The sequence below is a fragment of the Nuphar pumila genome, chromosome 5, assembly GCF_984573655.1.
Source record: "Nuphar pumila chromosome 5, dmNupPumi1.hap1.1, whole genome shotgun sequence".
NCBI classification, from domain to species: Eukaryota; Viridiplantae; Streptophyta; class Magnoliopsida; order Nymphaeales; family Nymphaeaceae; genus Nuphar; species Nuphar pumila.
The window spans coordinates 67,256,634-67,277,327 of record NC_143253.1 but is presented as its reverse complement, the minus strand read 5'-3'; positions in this window follow the sequence as shown (position 1 = coordinate 67,277,327).

Here is a 20,694-nt window from a genome sequence, read left to right as displayed (position 1 = left end):
GGTTTCCTGAGATGAAAGACAAAGCAGAGGTCAGTCAGGCGGCGGAGCAGACTGAAGAGCCAGCCGAGTTTGATTCCACCATTCAAGAATTGCCAGAATTTGCTCACATTCAGAAGCAGGATGAACCATCATCTTTGGTTCAAGATCCCACTGAGGATATCAACATTGGGTCAGAAGATGATCCAAAAATTCTCAAAATCGGGTCGGGTCTAAGCGAAATTGAAAAGGCAAGACTCGTCCAATTCCTCAAGCAGCATCAGGAAGTATTTGCCTGGACTTACGAAGATATGTCAGGATTAGATACCAAGCTGGTTGAGCATCGACTCAAGTTGAAACTAGAAGCCAGACCAATCAAGCAGAAATTGAGGAAATTAGACCCTCGAATCAAGCAACAAGTCAAGGAAGGACTTGAAGATTTATTGAAAGCAGGCTTCATCCGGGCCATTGATTATCTAGACTGGTTAGAAAATATCGTGGCAGTCCCTAAAAAGAACGGAAAAGTTCAGATTTGCATTGATTTCAGGGATCTCAACAAGGCCACCCCGAAAGACGATTATCCGCTTCCCAATATTGACCTGTTGATCGATAGCACAACAGGTCATGCCATGTTTTCTTTCATGGATGGATATTTAGGTTATAATCAGATCAAGCTGGCCGTCCGTGATCAGTCCAAGACTTCATTTACTACCCATGGGGAACCTTCTGCTATACTGTGATGCCATTTGGGCTCAAAAATGCTGGGGCAACCTATCAAAGGGCAATGGCCATTATTTTCCACGATCAAATGCACAAGAATATGGATGCATATGTGGATGACATTCTAGTTAAGTCTAAAGAAGAAGAGGATCACCTTGATGCTCTTAATCAAGTTTTTGAAAGGCTTATTCTTTACAAGTTAAGACTTAATCCTCAGAAATGTGTTTTTGGAGTTGAGTCCAGAAAATTACTCGGCTTCATTATCAGCAAGAAAGGAATCGAGGTAGATCCAGCTAAAGCAAAAGTCATTATTGATATGACGCCTCCTACTAATCTCAGGGAACTGCGAAGCCTTCAAGGGCGTATTCAGTCTATTCGTAGATTCATCTCTAATCTGGCCATGAGATGCGAGCCTTTCAACCATTTGCTAAGAAAATGAGTTAAATTTGAATGGGGATCGGAATGCCAACTCTCATTTGAGCGCATCAAACAGTATCTCCTTAATCCACCAGTTTTGAAGCCGCCTAAGTTGGGAAAACCTCTTCTACTATACATTTCTGTCAATCAGAATGCCTGTGGTGGATTCCTCGCACAGTATGAAGAAGGCAGCCTGATAGAGCACGCCATCTACTACGTGAGCAAAACATTCATTGATTATGAAAAGAAGTATTCTCAGATGGAAAAAACTTGTCTAGCTCTGGTTTGGATGTGCCAGAAATTAAGACATTACCTATTGGCTTCTGAAATCAAGTTTCTATCAAAGCTTAACCCTCTCAGATATATTTTGGAACAACCATTTCTCACTGGACGGATTGCAAAGTGGCAGGTCCTTCTAATGCAATATGACTTAGAATATGTTTCTCAAAAGTCAATTAAAGGCCAAGCGATCGCAGATCAGTTGGCGGATTTCCCCCTGACAGAAGAGATTAAAGCAGAGGATGATTTTCCTGATAAGCACATCTGTAATATCCAACAGCCCCCAGTTTGGAACCTTTTCTTCGATGTCTCTAAAAACATGGCTGGTATAGGGATCGGAGTCTTGTTAATTATCCAGAAAAAGAAATGATCCCTTATTCTCTCAAGCTTGGTTTCCAATGCACCCATAACATGGCCGAGTATGAAGCTCTAATACAAGGCCTCAAAATTCTGCAAAATTTCAATGTCAAGAGAGTGCATGCTTTTGGCGATTCACTACTTGTTGTCAGTCAAGTTAACACTGAATGGCAAGTGAAAGATTCCAAATTAATTCCATACCAGAAGATCATCTTAGCTCTTGTAGACAGCTTCAAAGAATTTCAGCTCAATCATATCAGAAGGGAGCATAATCAGATAGTCGATGGCTTAGCCAGTCTGGGCTCCATTTTATCCTTCAAAGGCAGTGAGTCATGTCGTTTTTTCGAAGTTGGCAGGCTTGAAACCTGCTTTCGCTTCAGTTATGCAAGTAAACCAGGTCGGTCAGAAGGAGAAGCCTTGGTATTAAAATATCAAAAATTTCATTGAGACTGGTGAATTTCCACCAGAGATGCCAAAAAGGGAGCAACGCGCGATTCAACGTATGTCTACCCGTTATTTCATTCTCGCCATTGTCCTTTACTGTCGTGGTTTCAGTTCTGAGTATTCAAGATGCTTAGACAAAGAAGAGGCTATGAAAATCATCCAAGAGGCATATGAAGAGATTTGTGGTGGCCATGTTGGCTATTAGACTCTCGTCAAGCAGATCGTCCGAGCAGGTTACTACTGGAATACCATGCAACAGGACTATCATAGATTTGTGAAGAAGTGCGTCAAGTGCCAATTGCACGCGCCTTACATTCATGCTCCGGCCACATATCTTCAATCAGTTGTTTCTCCTTGGCCATTTTCTATGTGGGCTTTTGACGTCGTGGGCCCAATTACTCCTTCTGCTTCCAACGACCACAAATACTTCCTGGCTGCGACAGAGTATTTCACAAAATGGGTTGAAGTTGTTACTCTACGCACAGTAGAAGGCCGGCATGTGGTTTCTTTAATTCATAAGAACATCCTTTGCCGCTTCGGCATACCACATGATATTGTCTCAGACAATGGAACCCATTTCAAAAATGAGAGGATGAAAATATTTTGTTCTAAATTCAGAATTTGCCATCATTTCTCAGCCCCCTATTATCCTCAAGGGAACGGCCAAGCAGAGGCCACCAATAAAATTTTGATTCGTATTCTGAAAAGGACTGTGAAAACAGGTCGAGATTGGCATGAGAAGATTCATGACGCACTTTGGGCATACCGGACCACCATTCGGACTCCGACTAATGCCACTCCTTCGGAACTTGTTTACGGGACTGAAGTAGTATTGCCTCTCCATATCCAAAAGCCCGCTCTCAAATTTGCTTCTCTTATAGATTTGCCACTTGATCAGTATCAGCAGCAGAGATTGGTGCAGCTAGATTTACTGGATGAAAAGAGGCTCAAGGCAGCAGAGCACGCTCAAGCTTATCGACAGAGGATAGCTCAACACTATGCCAAGTCCATCATTGAGAGAAAATTTCGAGTTATCGATTTGGTGCTCAGATCGACAGCTCATCTCAAGCACCGACCACGGGGCAAGTGGTCACCCAATCGGGAAGGCCCTTATGTGGTTAAGGAAGCACTTCCTTGCAATTCGTATCGTCTAATCAATGCAGACAGAGTGGAAATGCCGGACCCCATCAACGCTCTACATCTGAAGAAATTTTATACTTAGAATTTTCATTCTAAAGCCTTTTGTACTATTTAAAGAGTCATTTCAATAAAACAATAATCTTCTATCAATTCTTACATTCTTCTCCATGATACTCAGGCATTTTATTTTAATCCATAATCATCTTCTTCATCATATGCAGGCAGGATTAGACGAAAGCTCTTTTCCACAAATTTTGTTAATTCTCAATGGATCTTGTGATCTTTATTTTCATTTCATTTGATTCACTTTTGGTTTGAGCAAAATTTCTTCAAGCTATTGCTCATCTCTGTCAAGTTTTAACAAGTTTTTCAATCTTATTAAAATTTCATCTACCTTTATCTTTAAAATGTACCCTTTCAGGTTAAGGGATAAACCTGATGCCTCCTTTCAATGAAGTATTCTTTTTATTATTTTTCCCGTTCAGGATAAGGAGATAAATCCTGAATTATCTTCTACAAACTCATTTTGAAAATCTAGCTCATCTTCAAAACCCAGTTCTCGCACTGGTTATTTCTCAAAATTGAGCTCATTTGGAAAATTCGGTTCTCACACTGGTAACCTTCTAAAATCAGTCTTCTTACCAAAGACCTTTCTCCTTCTAAATTCAAGTTCTGACTTAAATCTCCCAAAACTTCATGTATTTTCAAAAGATCCAACACTCATTGGTCATGTATTTCCAAAGGATCCAACACTCGTAGGTCATGTATTTCCAAAGGATCCAACACTCGTTGGTCATGTATTTCCAAAGGATCCAGCATCTCGCTGGTCATGTATTTCCAAAAAAGATCCAACACTCGTTGGTCATGTATTTCTAAAGGATCCAGCATCTCGCTGGTCATGTATTTCCAAAAGGCTCCAACACTCGTTGGTCATGTATTTCCAAAGGATCCAGCATCTCGCTGGTTATATATTTCCAAAAGATCCAGCATCTCGCTGGTCATGTATTTCCAAAGGATCCAGCATCTCGTTGGTCCTGTATTCCAAAAGATTCAGCTTCCGCTGGTCACGTATTCCAAAAGATCAAACCCTTAGGGTGCGACTCCTCAATTCTATCATTTCCAAGATCTTCAATCTTTCAAATTCTATCAGTTTCCCAACCTTTGGTTGCAATATCTTCAAAATCTCATCATTTTCTCAACCCTCGGGTTATAACCTCCCAAATTCAATCACCTTCAAAACTATCAGATTAAATCCTTCATTTTCAAATCCAGTTTTTATAACTGGTCGGGATTTTCAAATCCAGTTTTATAACTGGTCGGGATTTTCAAATCCAGTTTTATAACTGGTCGGGATTTTCAAATCCAGTTTTTATAACTGGTCGGGATTTTCAAATCCAATTTTTATAACTGGTCGGGATTTTCAAATCCAGTTTCTATAACTGGTCGGGATTTTCAAATCCAGTTTCTATAACTGGTCGGGATTTTCAAATCCAGTTTTTATAACTGGTCGGGATTTTCAAATCCAGTTTTTATAACTGGTCGGGATTTTTAAATCCAGTTTTTATAACTGGTTAGGATTTTTAAATCCAGTTTCTATAACTGGTCGGGATTTTCAAATCCAGTGTTTTCACTGGTCGGGAATTTCAAATCCAGTTTTTATAACTGGTCGGGATTTTCAAATCCAGTTTTATAACTGGTCGGGATTTTCAAATCCAGTTTCTATAACTGGTCGGGATTTTCAAATCTAGTTTTTATAACTGGTCGGGATTTTCAAATCCAGTTTTATAACTGGTCGGGATTTTCAAATCCAGTTTTATAACTGGTCGGGATTTTCAAATCCAGTTTCTATAACTGGTCGGGATTTTCAAATCCAGTTTCTATAACTGGTCGAGATTTTCAAATCCAGTTTTTATAACTGGTCGGGATTTTCAAATCCAGTTTTTATAACTGGTCGGGGTTTTTAAATCCAATTTTTATAACTGGTCGGGATTTTTAAATCCAGTTTCTATAACTGGTCAGGATTTTCAAATCCAGTGTTTTCACTGGTCGGGATTTTCAAATCCAGTTTTTGTAACTGGTCGGGATTTTCAAATCCAGTTTTTATAACTGGTCAGGATTTTCAAATCCAGTTTTTATTACTAGTCGGGATTTTCAAATCCAGTTTTTTATAACTGGTCAGGATTTTCAAATCCAGTTTTTATAACTGGTCAGGATTTTCAAATCCAGTTTTTATAACTGGTCGGGATTTTCAAATCCAGTTTTTAAAACTGGTCGGGATTTTCAAATCCAGTTTTTATAACTGGTCGGGATTTAAAATCCAGTGTTTTCACTGGTCGGGATTATCAAAAATCCAGTTTCTCATAAACTGGTCGGGATTTCCAAAACTTAATGTATTTCATCAGTCCAGTTTTCTAAAGTCTGATTCTTACACCATTTCTTTAAATTACAGCTAAATGTCTCATCAAAATCTATATTGAGTGATTCTTTCACAAGAAATTCATGAAGACTTTGCCAATTCGCTAAAAGCATTAGTTGATTCCAATATTCTTACTACACAAAAGAATCACCTCAGATTACCTCTAGTATTTCTTTTCAAAAGGTGAAACTTTTTGCAAAAAAGAGGTAAAATTCAAATCTTTTCCTGTTGATCAACTAAAAGGATGTAAGAAATGTCCTCGATATGATCAGTGAAAGAAATAATTCAATGATTTTGAAAAGCCAGAAGTGATTTGTTATTGATCATGGCTATGACGCGTGTTTTAAGATGACTTTTTGGCAATCAGGCAGCGGAAATATCTTGAGCTATAAAAAGAATCCACTCAACCCATATCTTCTCATTTCGTTTAGAAGTCGCAATCAAATATCTGCAAAAGGGATCTCTCAATTGTCGTCAAGATGAAGGCGAATTAAGCGAGTAGACCCCCGGGGCCAAAGAAAATTGGAAACATCTCCAAGATGACGGAGTTTGTGACGGATCTTTCCAGGGAAAGTTCAGATCACCGTCGAGATGAAGGCGAGTGTGATGAACCTACCGACAAACCCTAAAAGATATCTGATTCCGGCTATCATCTAAAAAGACCTTTTGAGCCAATATCATATATAATCCCTGAGAAAAAGAAGGATGAAACATCTCCAAGATGAAGGAGTTTGTGACGTACCCTTTCCTGAAAAAGAGAAAAGTCAGGACACATCCAAATGAAGGATGATGTGAAAATCTGAGAAAGCCCAATGACTCAAGAAGAGTGCAAAAAAAGATCATCGTGAGAAAACACCCAGATATCAAACTGCCAAAGTTGCCAGAAGTCATCTTTTCTCATGCAAAATTCTTTTATCAATATCTCTTCATTTTCTGCTTTTATGAAATTAAGAATATTTCTTCTATTCCCATATCAGGGAAATGGATAGCTTCCTTGAAAAAAATCATCAGCGCTAAAATTTTGAATTTGACTCTTAGAACCAGGGAGTTAACCTCATTGGAGGAAATACTCGAGGTAAAAGAGGGAATATCTTCACACATACGTGCACATTTTTCAAGCATTTGAATCAGCTATGATTTTATCTTATTGGCAAAATTTTATAAGCTATTCCAAAAAAGAAATAAACATTCAATATCCAATTTTTGGTGCAACCTAGCGTTGTCTATATCTTCCAGAAGAGTTGCCTCATTCAGTTGAAGTATCTCTTCCTGTCTCATCGCGGTTTCTTCAGTCAAGGATTCTGTATGGTGCCCCCACTCAGGATAAGGGTCAAACCTGAACCATCTGCGAGAGGTCATTTACTTTAAAAGTTATTTAAGTCTCAGCAATGAGACGCCCAATTTCTTCCCCTTTTCGAAGCTTTAGGGAACCCTATATTTTCCTCCTCTCGTAAAACCCCTTTCGGATTTGTTCGTCCAAGTTCCGAAGGTCCCATTATGGTTTCTCCATTTGAGAAATTCGTATGGTAGATTTCCTATTTCAGACTAAGAGTTAACCTGGAACCTCGCTTCGCGAGGTATCTTCCTTTCAGGTTTGGGTTAAACCTGAGACTCGTTCCAACGAGATTCCTCGTTCTAATGAGATGTTTCCTTCCAGTCCCATCATGGCTTTTCCCATCAAGGAATCCATGCTTGGTATATCCATCCAGGATAGGCTCTTACTTGAACTTCATTTCACGAGGCATTTTCCAAAAATGTCCCATCAAGGTTCTCATGTATTCCCTTCCTCATTCAATACATTTTTGATATATTTTCGTCTCATCCAGGTTAAGGGCTAAACCTGAATCATTCCAAAAAGAGTATCTCGTCTCACCTATGAGACCTTATCAAAATTCTGATTTTCCACCATTTCGGGATTTTTCGTCCAAAGTCCCATCATGATTTCCTCATCCTCTATTATTCAATCATATCATTTTCGAGGATTTCGTCCCCCCAAAACCACTCAAGATAAGGTTTTTAAGCCTGAGAAGCCATATTTTCAAAATAATTCTTCCACACCCAGTTCGGATCTACTGACTGGGGCATTTTCAAAATTTGGAGTGTTGTCTTTGCCACTAAGCTCGAATTTCAACCGGCTTAGTAGCAAAGAGGGGCATCTGTGAACACCCCAAAATTTTCAAAAGTTTTTCAAAATGACCCTTTTTGCCCCTGACCCTCATTTTCTGAGGAGATAAAAGCAATTTCAAAGCCAAAATTCAGTTATTCTTTAGATTTTCTGAAATAAATTCCATATTAATATATATCCAACTTGATTCCGGATCTGAATCCAGTGTTTTAAATCCATATTTCCTCAAAATCCGGATCCAAACCCATTTCTGAAGAAATTTCCCCAAAAATAGCTTTTAATTCTCAAAAAATTTCCCTTTTGTAAATATTTTTGCAAAAACACAAAAAAATTTAGTTTTAATCTTTGTTTTCTCACAAACTTTAAAATTTTATTCTGAAAATACAAAAATTGAAAAATAAACCAAAAACTGAAAAAATTTGGGAAAAGCTACAAGAAAAACGAAGGACTTTTAAGCTTTTCAAAACCATTTTTTCCAAAAACCTCACTTTTTAACCATTTTTTTTAAAATTTTCTTAAAAAGGAATCCTCTTTTTGGAAAATAGGGAAAACTCCAACGAACTCCTTCCGCGCCATGATCTCAGCCATTGATGCATAACCCCCCCCCCCCACCTTCCCGATCGTTCCTCTTCCCTCGATAAGAAGAGGTGCAGGAGAGGGGGTGGGGTATCGAGAAAATTTAGCCTTCATTCTCCCTGTGCATTCCTCTCGAGCATCTCTCTTTCTCCTGAAGGAAAGAAATCCATTTTCTCCCTTCAAGCATCGCATCCATTCTCTGGCATCCACCCTGTCTTCTTCCTCTTCCCTTCAGTCCGATAGCATAACCAAGATCAAAGGAGGTTCAGTCCCAGCAGCGGTAACCAAAGGTAAGCACCATCTTCTTTCTTCCATTCTTCTTTCCCCCTTTTCCTTATATATATCTTTATTGTATTTCACATTCATCTTTTCATTTTTACTACTCGTCAAGAGCATCTTTACACCATCGACCTGCTTATGGCAGCCTCGATGATGTATACTGCGATAGCAATACGGCCTAAGTTTCAAATGCTTGCTGCATTTTGAGGCTACAATGGATTTCACCATCGCGCATTTTTTTTCTTTTTTTTTTGTTTGTATTTTCAATTAAGTATCCATTTAAGTTCCAATGCTTACTTTCTATTCTACAGCTTTTTTTTTCTTCTTCAGTTTACATGAATTTGAATATCTGTTCATAATGTTTTATATTCAATACCCTGTTCTCTCGCAATTCGTCACTCGTATTATTTTGTGCCTAAATCTGTTATCATCAGCATTTTCTGGTGATTAGGCTAATTTCTGCTCCAATTCGGTCGGCACAACAGATCAAACCATCTTGATCTGTTTGTGTTACCAGACCTGAATATCATTGTCAAAAGTACCGTGATCCCAACATGAGACAAAGATAGTAGTACTTCATTACGCTGATATCCCCTTGGAAAGGGGGAAAGAGGCGTTGCAGAATCATATAAGAGGCTCATCAGGGTGTTCCCCTTTGTCTGGATGGTATATAGACTCTTAGGGAGATCATGATGGAGGGAGACAACCGACTATCGACACATCGATTCACCACAGAATCGGCTACCAATTTACTGATAGGACTATCCATCATTCTCCACTCCCAACCCATCAAGGCATAATCCACTAGTACCCTTGGCCCCCATTGCGTTCATTCTTCACCCTTTGAGTTACCCAAGAAGGTTCTCCGTCCCCCTCCAGAATTATTGTGAACGAGGTAAGAATCTTCACCATTTTTTTTTTCTTCTTCTTCTTCCTCTTCTATTTCTGCTATTTGTATATATATATACATATTTTTTGGGTTTCTCGTTTATCTTATTAAAGCACGTGTAGTAAGGAGGATCTGTTTATAATTGATCAGCTCATCTCGATGCAATATTAGCAGAAATTCATCAATTCTGATATCATCTTTGGTTTATTATTTCTTTTTCTTTTTTTTTTAGCACCCATGACTCATTGTACATTTTGTTTAAGTACCCAATGCATTCCTGCTTGATGTGGCATGTCATAAAGCATCTCTTAATTCAGCAGGAGGATCAGAGGTGACACATACAGGTTACATAAGTAGTTTTTTTTTTAATGCATCACGTCACTGTGCCTTTAAATTTTTACCATAAGGGTTATACGAACTGTTTGAAGCCTGTTGATTTCATTTGTTCTGCAATTTGAATATAGGTTCACATCCTCCAACGTTGATTTCCTTGTATGGTTTCCATCAGATCCTATTCCCTGCAAAACGTTGTATTGTAGATTCACTATAACCCACCTTCATTACAGTATCCTTGTTTGATCTATTTTGGTTGGTTTTATAGGCTTAGTTCATATTCTTTTTTTTTTATTATTCACTGTACAATCTTTCACTAACACAATCGATGAAGATATTGAAGAGAACTTGAAAAGCATCACACGTATGTATACATCTTCAATGCTTCGGCTAGGTTTTGTGAAATGCTGCTTGCTGAGGTAAATACGATGAACAGATATGGAGTTATGCTTGTTGATTTCAGCATGGGATTCATGTTTAATACATGTCTAGAAGTTGGTGGTCCACATCATAGTTTCGCTATTGAATATGGAGAAAATAAGGATGATGCACTGGGATTCCCCATAACTCTAAAGCGATCTTGAGTTGTTGTTTGGGCAAGTGATTCCCTGGTGGGACTGGAGTTTCTTAAGAGAAGATAAGGATCAATAATCTGGGTTAGAAAATTCTTTGAGGCACCTGTGTCATAAATTGATTAGAAGTGGTTGTGTAGGCAATATTTTGTGTGCAGGTGATGATGGTACGTTGTCACTGACCATAGGAATTTTTATGGTGTTGCTCTTGAGCTAAATACGTGAGTTTTGAAAGGCACCCCTCCACATTTTTTGTCATCTCATATAACACTCAGCTATTCGATTCCTGCAAAAACTACTATTCAGCTGTATCACTGCACAAAATTTGGTGATTCAAAATTTAGTCTTGATTTAATACCCGCCTGTTGATCCGCTGGCTTGTGAGGAAACATAGGATTTGTTGATTTAGAATATCATGTTAAATCAAGAGTATAGCTTCCACTGGATGAAGCCATCAGCTCCACTCTTGCTACCGATATTCGCCAAGTTGCTATATACATCCTCTATCATTTTTTTTTGTGCCGTTACTGTACATTTTGCATTCACCTTCAGTGATATTGGTGTCATCTGCATATTATGCCATATTTCGGTCTTTCTTTGTTCTCCCATCTCAGAGTCTATACGCAGTATTGCATGTTGTACATTGTCCTTCTCGTTCACGTCCCTTACTGTAGATCCTGCACATTACCACCTGCCACTGTATTGAATTTTTAAAATCTCCAGCAGCACCTTGGCACCTTGTTACATATTCATCATAAACCTTGCATAGGTGTTACCACTGTGGTACACCTGCCATGATACCTACTTCAACTATCACACCCATCATTTTTGTGGGCTATCACAGTTTCTATAGCAAATGGTGCGTCTCCTGTACTACACCTCCATTACCTTACAAGTACTTGCCTTCCCAGCCACTACACAACGTTCCTTTCTCACTGTCCCATACCTAGGTGCACAGTAACCACATTCCTGTGCTCTGCATTTAGGCATAAACCAACATCTGTTATTGTATTTTTACTCGGTTGCAGCACACACACATGCGACCAACAACACTCCCCACTGCTGCCACCTGCTGCAAAGTTGTGGCATGCATAGTGTTCCTCTGCCATAGCCTACAGCTTCCCCCCTTAGCCTCGCATTACCTTCCAAATACCACCTGGATGATATTCCAACCTATGCTGCTGCATTTTTGCACATTTTCAGGAGCACAACCAGCATCATTTGCTGCCTCACCTGTTAAACCCCTGCACTAACCTCTTCACAGCCATGCCCTGTGGACAGCTGATGCACATCACTTGCAACAAACACTTTGCCATTCACCTTGTACAGTATGAACTCATTTCAGCCTATCTTCTTGATAACCATAATCATGGCATGTAGCAAATATTTATGGTGCCACCTACGGTTGCCAAAACAGCCCTTCATACCCCTTTAACCTTCAGCTAAAGTTCTTCAACTCAATATAATATTCCTTCTCCCATCTCACTCAGCATCATATAAGTCCAGCATTGTTTTCTTCCCTTTTTTTATTATTATTGGCTTTAGGTATAGTTGTCCTTTTAGCCAAAAGCATAAGATATGTGCATACCTCTTTCATGAGTCTCCTTGTGCACACATATTCAGTCATGAACATCTCATCCACATCTCTAGTTCATTTCATACCATAGTGTCGTTATCTCTTTCTTCATCCATACTAACTCATTTTGTTTTGCAGGGAGAACATGAATAGTGTCATTCTTCCTGTTCCAAAGTTAGAAATATTTTGTAATTTTCAATGTAAATTCATAGATTTGTAATAGCTAGATATAATGAGAATCACTTATATTTCCAGTTTTAGATAGAATGAATGCGCATTGTAAATATCATAAATTGTTTATTTTCATGCTTTTTGCCTTTATTTTTTAAAAATCTCACAATGGTGAAACACGAATGGCACGCGCACCATTTCGTAGGAGATAATTAATCCTAAGTTGACGATTTACATCAATGGCCATAGTCAGGATGTAAACAAAACTTAGGATTTTTATCTTTTATAAAATAACACTAGATCCACACTGGATCCTTTTCAAAAATCATCATATTTTCAAATATTTCATCTTTTATCAGAGTTTAACCTAAAATTAATTCAATATATATACCAATAGCCATAGTCAGGGTATATTGAGAGTTAATTTCATTTTAAACTCTATAAAAGCACAAAATATGTTTCATTCTTCACCTGAATTTAAATATAGATTATTATATAATACATTCAATGACCATAGTCAAGGATGTATTATATCTTCAATCTTGTTTTAATTCATTAAAAGAATGGAATAGCTTTTCAAAATCTAATTTCAATTATTTAGATTCATTCATCATTTAGGATAGAATTGCATCATATTTTCAAAAAATTCTTTTCAAAAACCAAGTGATCTTTGAACATCTTTCCTATTCCAATTCTATCTCAATTTCAAAGTCCAAATTGACTTTGGAATTTCAAAAAGCATTTTTCAAACTCCAAAAATTCCAATTCAATTTCAAAGTTCCATTTAAAACTTTGAAATCTTTGATTCATCCTCAAAATCAAGTTCATCTTCTTACCCTCAAATTCAAAAACCATAGTTTGAGATTGATTCTAAATCTCAAAAGCTTGACCTTTCCTAAATTTTAAATTCAATCTGGGTTTTTCAAGACCCAGATCCGTAGTGAAAAGTCCCATTTGGACTTTCAAAGCCCAAATCCAAAGTTAATCTCAACTTGGATCCAGATTTCCAAGAATGAATCCAACTTCACCTTGGATCTCAGACTTCAGATCCAATTCCATTCTAGGATCCAGAACTTAATTCCCCTTTGGATCTCAGACTTCAGATCCAATTTTATTCTAGGATCCAGAACTCAATTCCCCTTTGGATCTTAGACTTCAGATCCAATTCCGTTCTAGGATGCAGAACTCAATTCCCCTTTGGATCTCAGACTTCAGATCCAAATCCATTCTAGGATCCAGAACCCAATTCCACTTCAGATGCAAATTCACCTTAGGATCCAAAACCAAATCTACTTTGGATCTCAGATTGCAGATCCAAATTCCATTTAGGATCCATAATTTCATTCTACTTTGGATCTCAGACTTCAGATTCAATTCTTAGGGTCCAGAATCCAATTCTACTTTGGATCTCAGACTTCAGATCCAAATCCATTCTAGGATCTCAGACTTTAGAACCAATTCCACTTCAGATCCAAATTCACCTTAGGATCCAAAACCAATTCTACTTTGGATCTCAGATTGCAGATCCAAAATCCATTTAGGATCCAGAATCCCATTCTACTTTGGATCTCAGACTTCAGATCCAATTCTTAGGGTCCAGAATCCAATTCTATCTTGGATCTTAGACTTCAGATCCAAATTTCATCTTGGATTCTAAATCTTGAATCCAATTCCATTCAAAATTTCGGATCCAAATTTCATCTTGATTCCAATTCTTAGAACCAATTTCATTTCATTTCCATATTTCAAATCAAGTTCCCATTTCGAATCCTAAATCCAAAATTCAACTTTGAACTCTATTCAGAACCCAGATCTTGGGTTCGGATTTCATCTTGAAATTCCAACTTTTAAATCAATTCTATTTCTCAAAATTTCTATTTAGATCTCCCACATTTTACTTTGATTTCAAAAGCTTCAAAATTAGAATTCAATTCCATTCCAAATATTCATCCAAAATTCTAAAGTTCAAAGTCCATTTATGACTTTGAAAATTCCTTTCTTCTTCTTTTATCTCAAACTTCAAAAAATCATCTCTTTCCAAACCCAGATTTATTTTCCCAAGCTCTCGATTATATTCCAAAAACTTAGAACTTTAAATCTTGTGTTCTGAGTTAACAATCATTTCTTCACTCTATCATCATATTCATCTCAGAAACACTTGGAATATTTCAAAATCATTTTTTCAAAAGAGAGCATACATCTTTTCATCGCACAAGCATGATTCTTTGTGCATTTAGATCTTAGGATAAGTTCTTAGATAATTTCTTAGCAAAGCAAAAGGCATAAATTCGACCCTTGGTTCGATTACCCCTAGTAAAGGCGCCAGGAACGGTCGAACCTCGTACCGACGAGCGGATCCCGTCTCCCAGTTTTCCCGCAACATTTCAAAAACGAAGGCGAGTTATTTCAAATATTTTCAAACTAAAGTCAAGTGAGACCCCGCAAAAGAATTTCTCTTCCTTTCTTTTCTTTTCTTTTCTCTTCTCTCTTTCTTTCTATCTTTTATTTCCTCCATTTAAAAAGGAGGAAATAGAAGTTGGAAAGGAAAAGAGAGAATATTACAAGAGAGGAAAAATTTTGCGATGATCACACCGATCCACCTCGAAATCCATGCCCGAACACTAAAATAGCCATAACTCTCTCATTTTAGCTCCGATTTCTCTGAAATTCGAACCACAACCCCTTACTATCAAAATGCATCTAAACATGGGTTTAAAACCTTAATCTCACTACAAAATGCATGAATAACTTGTTAACATGATGTGCATTTCATGCATCATCATTCGGCAAGCTGTTAGGCTTTTTGGTCAACAAAAAAAGGATAGAAGTGGATCCCGCTGTGAACACCCCAAATTTTACAAAAAATCCATTTTTTCCCTAGGCCCCATTTTCTGAATAATTGAGTCATTTTTAAAACAGAATTCCAGTTTATTTATCAGATTTACTAGAATCTAAATCAATTTTCTATGTTTGACTCAATTTTGAATCCGAATCCAGTGCCAAAATCCAAGTCTGAGCCTCGTTATCCAATTTTCAAATTAAATTTATAAAAATACCAAAACTAATTTCTAAAAAGGCTCAAACAGTCCTTCTGATGTCCGTTTGGATCCATTGCTCTATACTCCTTGGTTCAAGGTTAAAAACTCGAATATTTTCTCAAAACCTGGATCCAAACCCGTCTTCTAAAGAAATTACCAAAAATTCAAACCCGAATCTTCAGAAGACACTGCTTTTGTAAATATTTTTAAAGTTCACAAAATTAGTTTAAAAATCTTTAGTTTTTAAAAGCTTTTTCAAAAACACCAAAAAAAATAGAAAATACCAAAGAAAAAGAAAAGAAAAATACAAAATCTATATTGGTTTAAAAGCCCTTTTTTTGAAAATACTTTCATAGTTCTTTTTAGAAAAACTTTTGAAAAAGAAATATTATTTTGGAAAATTTTAGAACCGAGAGGGACCTTCTTGAAAAATAATAACGCCCTTCTGTTACGAGAGAGGTCGCAGAGGCCTCCCGCTCCCTCTCCCTCGAGCTCTCCCGATCCCTCTCGATCCTTCTTCTCGATCTATTTAAACAAACCATCAGGGGTCCTCCTCTTCATCCAGTTTCACCCCACCATCGTCGCTCTGATCGGTCTTCTGCCTCTCCACCCAAATTTCTCCTATCAATCCCATTTCTCTGGTCCTTCTTGGAGTTGCTAAAGGAAGATCTCCCCTCCCTTCTTCAAAACTCTGCAAAAACAAAGGTAAGTCACTGATTCATCTTCTCTCCCCCCTTTTCATCTCTTATTCATAAATTCCGTTGATTTTTATGAATGTTTTTTTTTAGTTTGATTTTCTATTTTTTTTATCTGTTACATGTAATCCTTCATCTATATTCATTTTTTATTTTATTTTCAGTGTTATTTCCATGGATTTTTGACTTTGATTACCTTCCCTTATACATAGATGATTGACGATGCCTCGCAATGGCATCGCCAATTAGTCTGGATTTTGAGTTTATTTCTGCATTTACTTTACTCTTTCCTCTTTATTTTCCCTGTTTTACTTTTGATCCTCTGGTTTCTACCCCATTAAAGCACCATTGGTGGTGTTGAGTTGCCTGAGCAACGTCAACCCACCCTTGTGCTACAACAAAGGGAATACGCAGCTCCTACATCTATGTTATTTTTTTTTTTCTGTCTCTCTCTTTTCTTTCTTAATGAATTGTTTCTGAATTTTATTTGATTTTTTGCATCGCATACAATTCTTGTTTGGCATTGAGTTGCTATCCTATTATTTTCTTTTATCATTTCAATTTCCCGTTGGCATCAGATTTTGGTTCCATCTTTTTTTATAATCGACTGGTATTGTTGATCTTCGACTCTCTGTTGTGTCTTTCTGATGGCCATGATTGTCTGTTATATCTAACTCTTTTTTTTTCTTTGCTTTATTGTCTTTAGCCTCCGATTTCCTATTTTAACACCATCGGATTGCCTTTTGTGCATCTTCATTTACTGAGTTAGCTTTGACCATCCTACATCGTCCCCTGTTGCATATCTGCATTTTCCTTTAATCATTACAACCATTCATTTCATTTGTTCATCCATCGAAGATCCATTTTCCTCTATCCTGAGCTTCCGCATGTTGCCATAAGGTGTCAGTTATATTCATTATTGTGCTTATCACTCGTCACTGTATTTTTGTGATCAAAGGTGATTTGCCTAAATTGGTTTCATCAAATACTTTCATCAATCTGATTGAGACTCTGTAATTTATGTTTGTTGCATTCCCCATAGAGTAGTAAGCAGGTAATTTTTGTAATACTTTACTCTTTGGTATCTACATCATTCCCCTATTTCATCAAATCACATTGTGAAATCATCATCCCAGGTTCAGTATAGCCTAAGCATCACTCATCTTCACCTGATCTTACGATGCATTGCCACATCGTATCTCATATTATCTGTATTTTCATCCTCTTTTTCTTATTGTGTGTGTGTGTTCTCCTTCAGTTCATCATAGCGCATGCACAGTTGGATCTGCTTCTAGCTATCATTCAGCAGCGTGGGTTCATCCACTTCATCCACCATTAAATTACCATGATCATAATAAGTTCTGTAAATGGGACACCCTCTTCCATTTTGCAAGCACATTCAATCCTATACATCTTTTCCATTTATTTCTGGTTGGAATACAGTATGACCACTCTACACTTCTTGATCGTTGTTATCGTCGTAAAATTTTTCCCGTCTTCCCTTCCTTGCGGAAGAGAGAGGGAAATGCTTTCGCGATTCAAACTTGACCGGATTTTGGAAATAGTTTTGAAATACTCACCTCCGTTTTGAAAATTATGGGAAAATCCATGGGATGGGGCTCGACCTGTCGGTACGAGGTTCGACCGTTCCTGCCGCCTTTAACAGGGGTAATCGAACCAAGGACCAAAATTATGCTTGACTTAGTAAATTTATCGAAATTATGTTCTATCCTAAATGCACAGAGAATTCAGGCATGTGCTATGAGATTTTTGGAAAATGTGAATTGGAAAATATGATGTATGCTCGGAGTACCACTTGGCGGCAGTGCCTTCTAAGCTACGAGGAAAACAGAGAAATAGGGCCCTATTGTCTCTCTTGAATTTGGAGCATTCGGCGAAGAACATGGCGAGATGGGCTTTGGGATCACCAGAACCATCGAACTTGATGAACTTGCGGGGGAGATTTTTCAGTTCTTCGTCTCCTAATCCATCATAAAAATCCTCGCTAGTGAAGACTTTCTTGCCCTTGTCGCGAGCTTGCAGGTCTTTAACAACTTTGGCCATTTCTTTGAACTGTGACTGCAGGGGCTTTTCTGCAACTTGATCCTGTGATTTGCGACTCCTCCTTTGTTTTCGGCCCTGTTTCTGAAATGCCGGAGGCACCTCATATGCTTCATCGATGTCTTCCTCTGATTCTGATTCATCTGAAATTTCCTCTGGCTGAACTTGCTTCTTGGAAGTCTTCTTATCCTTGTGTCCATGGAACTTCTCTCTGAATGGGTTCTCCTTTGCACTGGTCCCAGCCTGTTCACTCATCATTTTGGTCATCATTTTCTGGAACATAGCATACATCTGTGGGTCTATGCCATCCTCTTCTTGCTGTTGCTCTTGACTCCTCTCGGATCGCGGGGAGCCCATCTCTTCTTCCGAGGCCGATGAGTACTGAGATGTCGTTGTTCTTTTTCCTGATCTTGTTCGAACCATCAAATGTTGTGGATTCTCTCTGCAGGATGAAGTCTTGATTAGACTCTAAGGAAATTTTGGATTGGGAAAAAAATGATTATTGATGATGTGGTAGACAATTGGAAGAATATCCCATTACTAGGAATGGAGTCGCCGCTGAAATCACGACAATTGTGTTGTCATTCTTTGTAAGAGAAATAAATAATGGAAAATGTGCCTTGTTACCTAGGCGAGGTCGTCAACCACGAGGAAAACACCATTTTGAAGGAGAGAGATATCTTTTGGAAAAACACTCCGCAAATGGATTTAGAATAAGGAGAAGGCAAGTGGGTAAACAATTTCCACTGCAATAATCAAGGTATGCACGAGGAAAATAAGATGGAGAATTTGGCAAATAGACAAAATGATTGAAATCTAAGGAAAGAAAACATATGATTTTGAAAAATTGCAGGCAGGATAAAAAAATGCAGCTGGAAATTCGAGATCCAGTAGAACGGGAGAATAAAAAATCACCTGGAGTTTTGAAAGAAATGGGATATTTGAGAAAGTCATCCAGGGTTTTAGGAAATAAAGGAAAATGTGAGAAATATAGATATTTGAAAATATTTTGGGAAAATGTAAGGAAATAGAGGTAACATACAAGCAATCACATCCTGCACAAACATTCATGCACATACAGCACTCACTAAAAGGCTGACTCTAAATGCATCATTTTGAAAACAGCTGTAGGACCTTAATCCTAACTCTAAGTTCAAATCATCTTTTTTCAATCCAGTTATGCTGATATACCCGAATCAAAATCCGAGGTACGTGGCATATAATTTCAACTTTGGTTCTAAGGTAAGGTTTTCCAACATCCTTGAGCGCCTACCGATATACTTCGGACTGTGGCCCGCGGTACGTGGTAGGGGGGTCTTAACCCAAATAATTGGCCCAGTTGTGAGGCTCTGTCCCGAACTAGGGTTCTGGAAGAGAGCCCAACAATGTGAAGACCGGGTAATGATAGGTAATTGAGATTTTTAAAAAATGATCACATGCAAGAAATAGATGGCTCTAAATCCTAGAGAGATAGACTTTTGAAAATCTTTGAAGAAGCATATATTGTTTGCATTCAGATCCTAAATTGAGGAGAGTTGTATTTAGACCTAAGTCTATGTGAGCATGAAAATTTCTCCTCAATCTGGTCCTACCAAACCATGCCTAGTCTATATGCAGTCAATGTCAGCTAGGTCGGAATCTAGGCTCCTAGGTTTGCATGATAGCAAAAGTAAAGAGCTGACATTTTGTGAACATAATTTCGATGATTGAACTAAGTCAAGCACAATCTAGGTCAGACAAGGACAGGTCCCATCTCGGTCGCCAAACCTGTTATCGTCGCAAAATTTTTCCCCGTCTTCCCTTCCTTGCGGAAGAGAGAGGGAAATGCTTTCGCGATTCAAACTTGACCGGATTTTGGAAATTGTTTTGAAATACTCGCCTCCGTTTTGAAAATTGCGGGAAAATCCATGGGATGGGGCTCGACCTGTCGGTACGAGGTTCGACCGTTCCTGCCGCCTTTAACAGGGGTAATCGAACCAAGGACCAAAATTATGCTTGACTTAGTAAATTTATCGAAATTATGTTCTATCCTAAATGCACAGAGAATTCAAGCATGTGCTATGAGATTTTTGGAAAATGTGAATTGGAAAATATGATGTATGCTTAGAAAACATTTGAAGTTGAAAAGCATTTCTCAGGAAAAGATGGAAATCAATTTCTCAGAAAAACTCAGACGAAGAAGGTTTGAAATATCGAGAAAGTTTATAAAGAGTTGGAAAATGTTGAAGAAGTGAGAATCTTGAGAAAGTTTAAATGAGAATCTCGGGAAAATCTTGAGAAATTTTATAAAGACTTAGAAAAATGAGAATCTCAGGACAATTTTGAGAAGGCTTAGAAAGACTTGGAAAATCATGAGGAAATGAGACTCTCAGGAAAACTATAGGAATTCTTGAGAAAACATGAACATTTGAAAAAAAGGAAAGCACTTGTTGGGAAAACTCAGACTTTAAGAAAAGGATAGAAAATTTATAGGAAAGGTTCATTGGAGAATGAAACTTAGAACTTGGGAAATTGAAATCCTGAAAACATTGTCCTTGAAATCTCGGAAAATCGATTTCTGATTCTTGAGAAATATGAAAATTCCTTTTGAAAAATGGATCTTAAGAAAATAACTTTTTAGGGAAAATCAC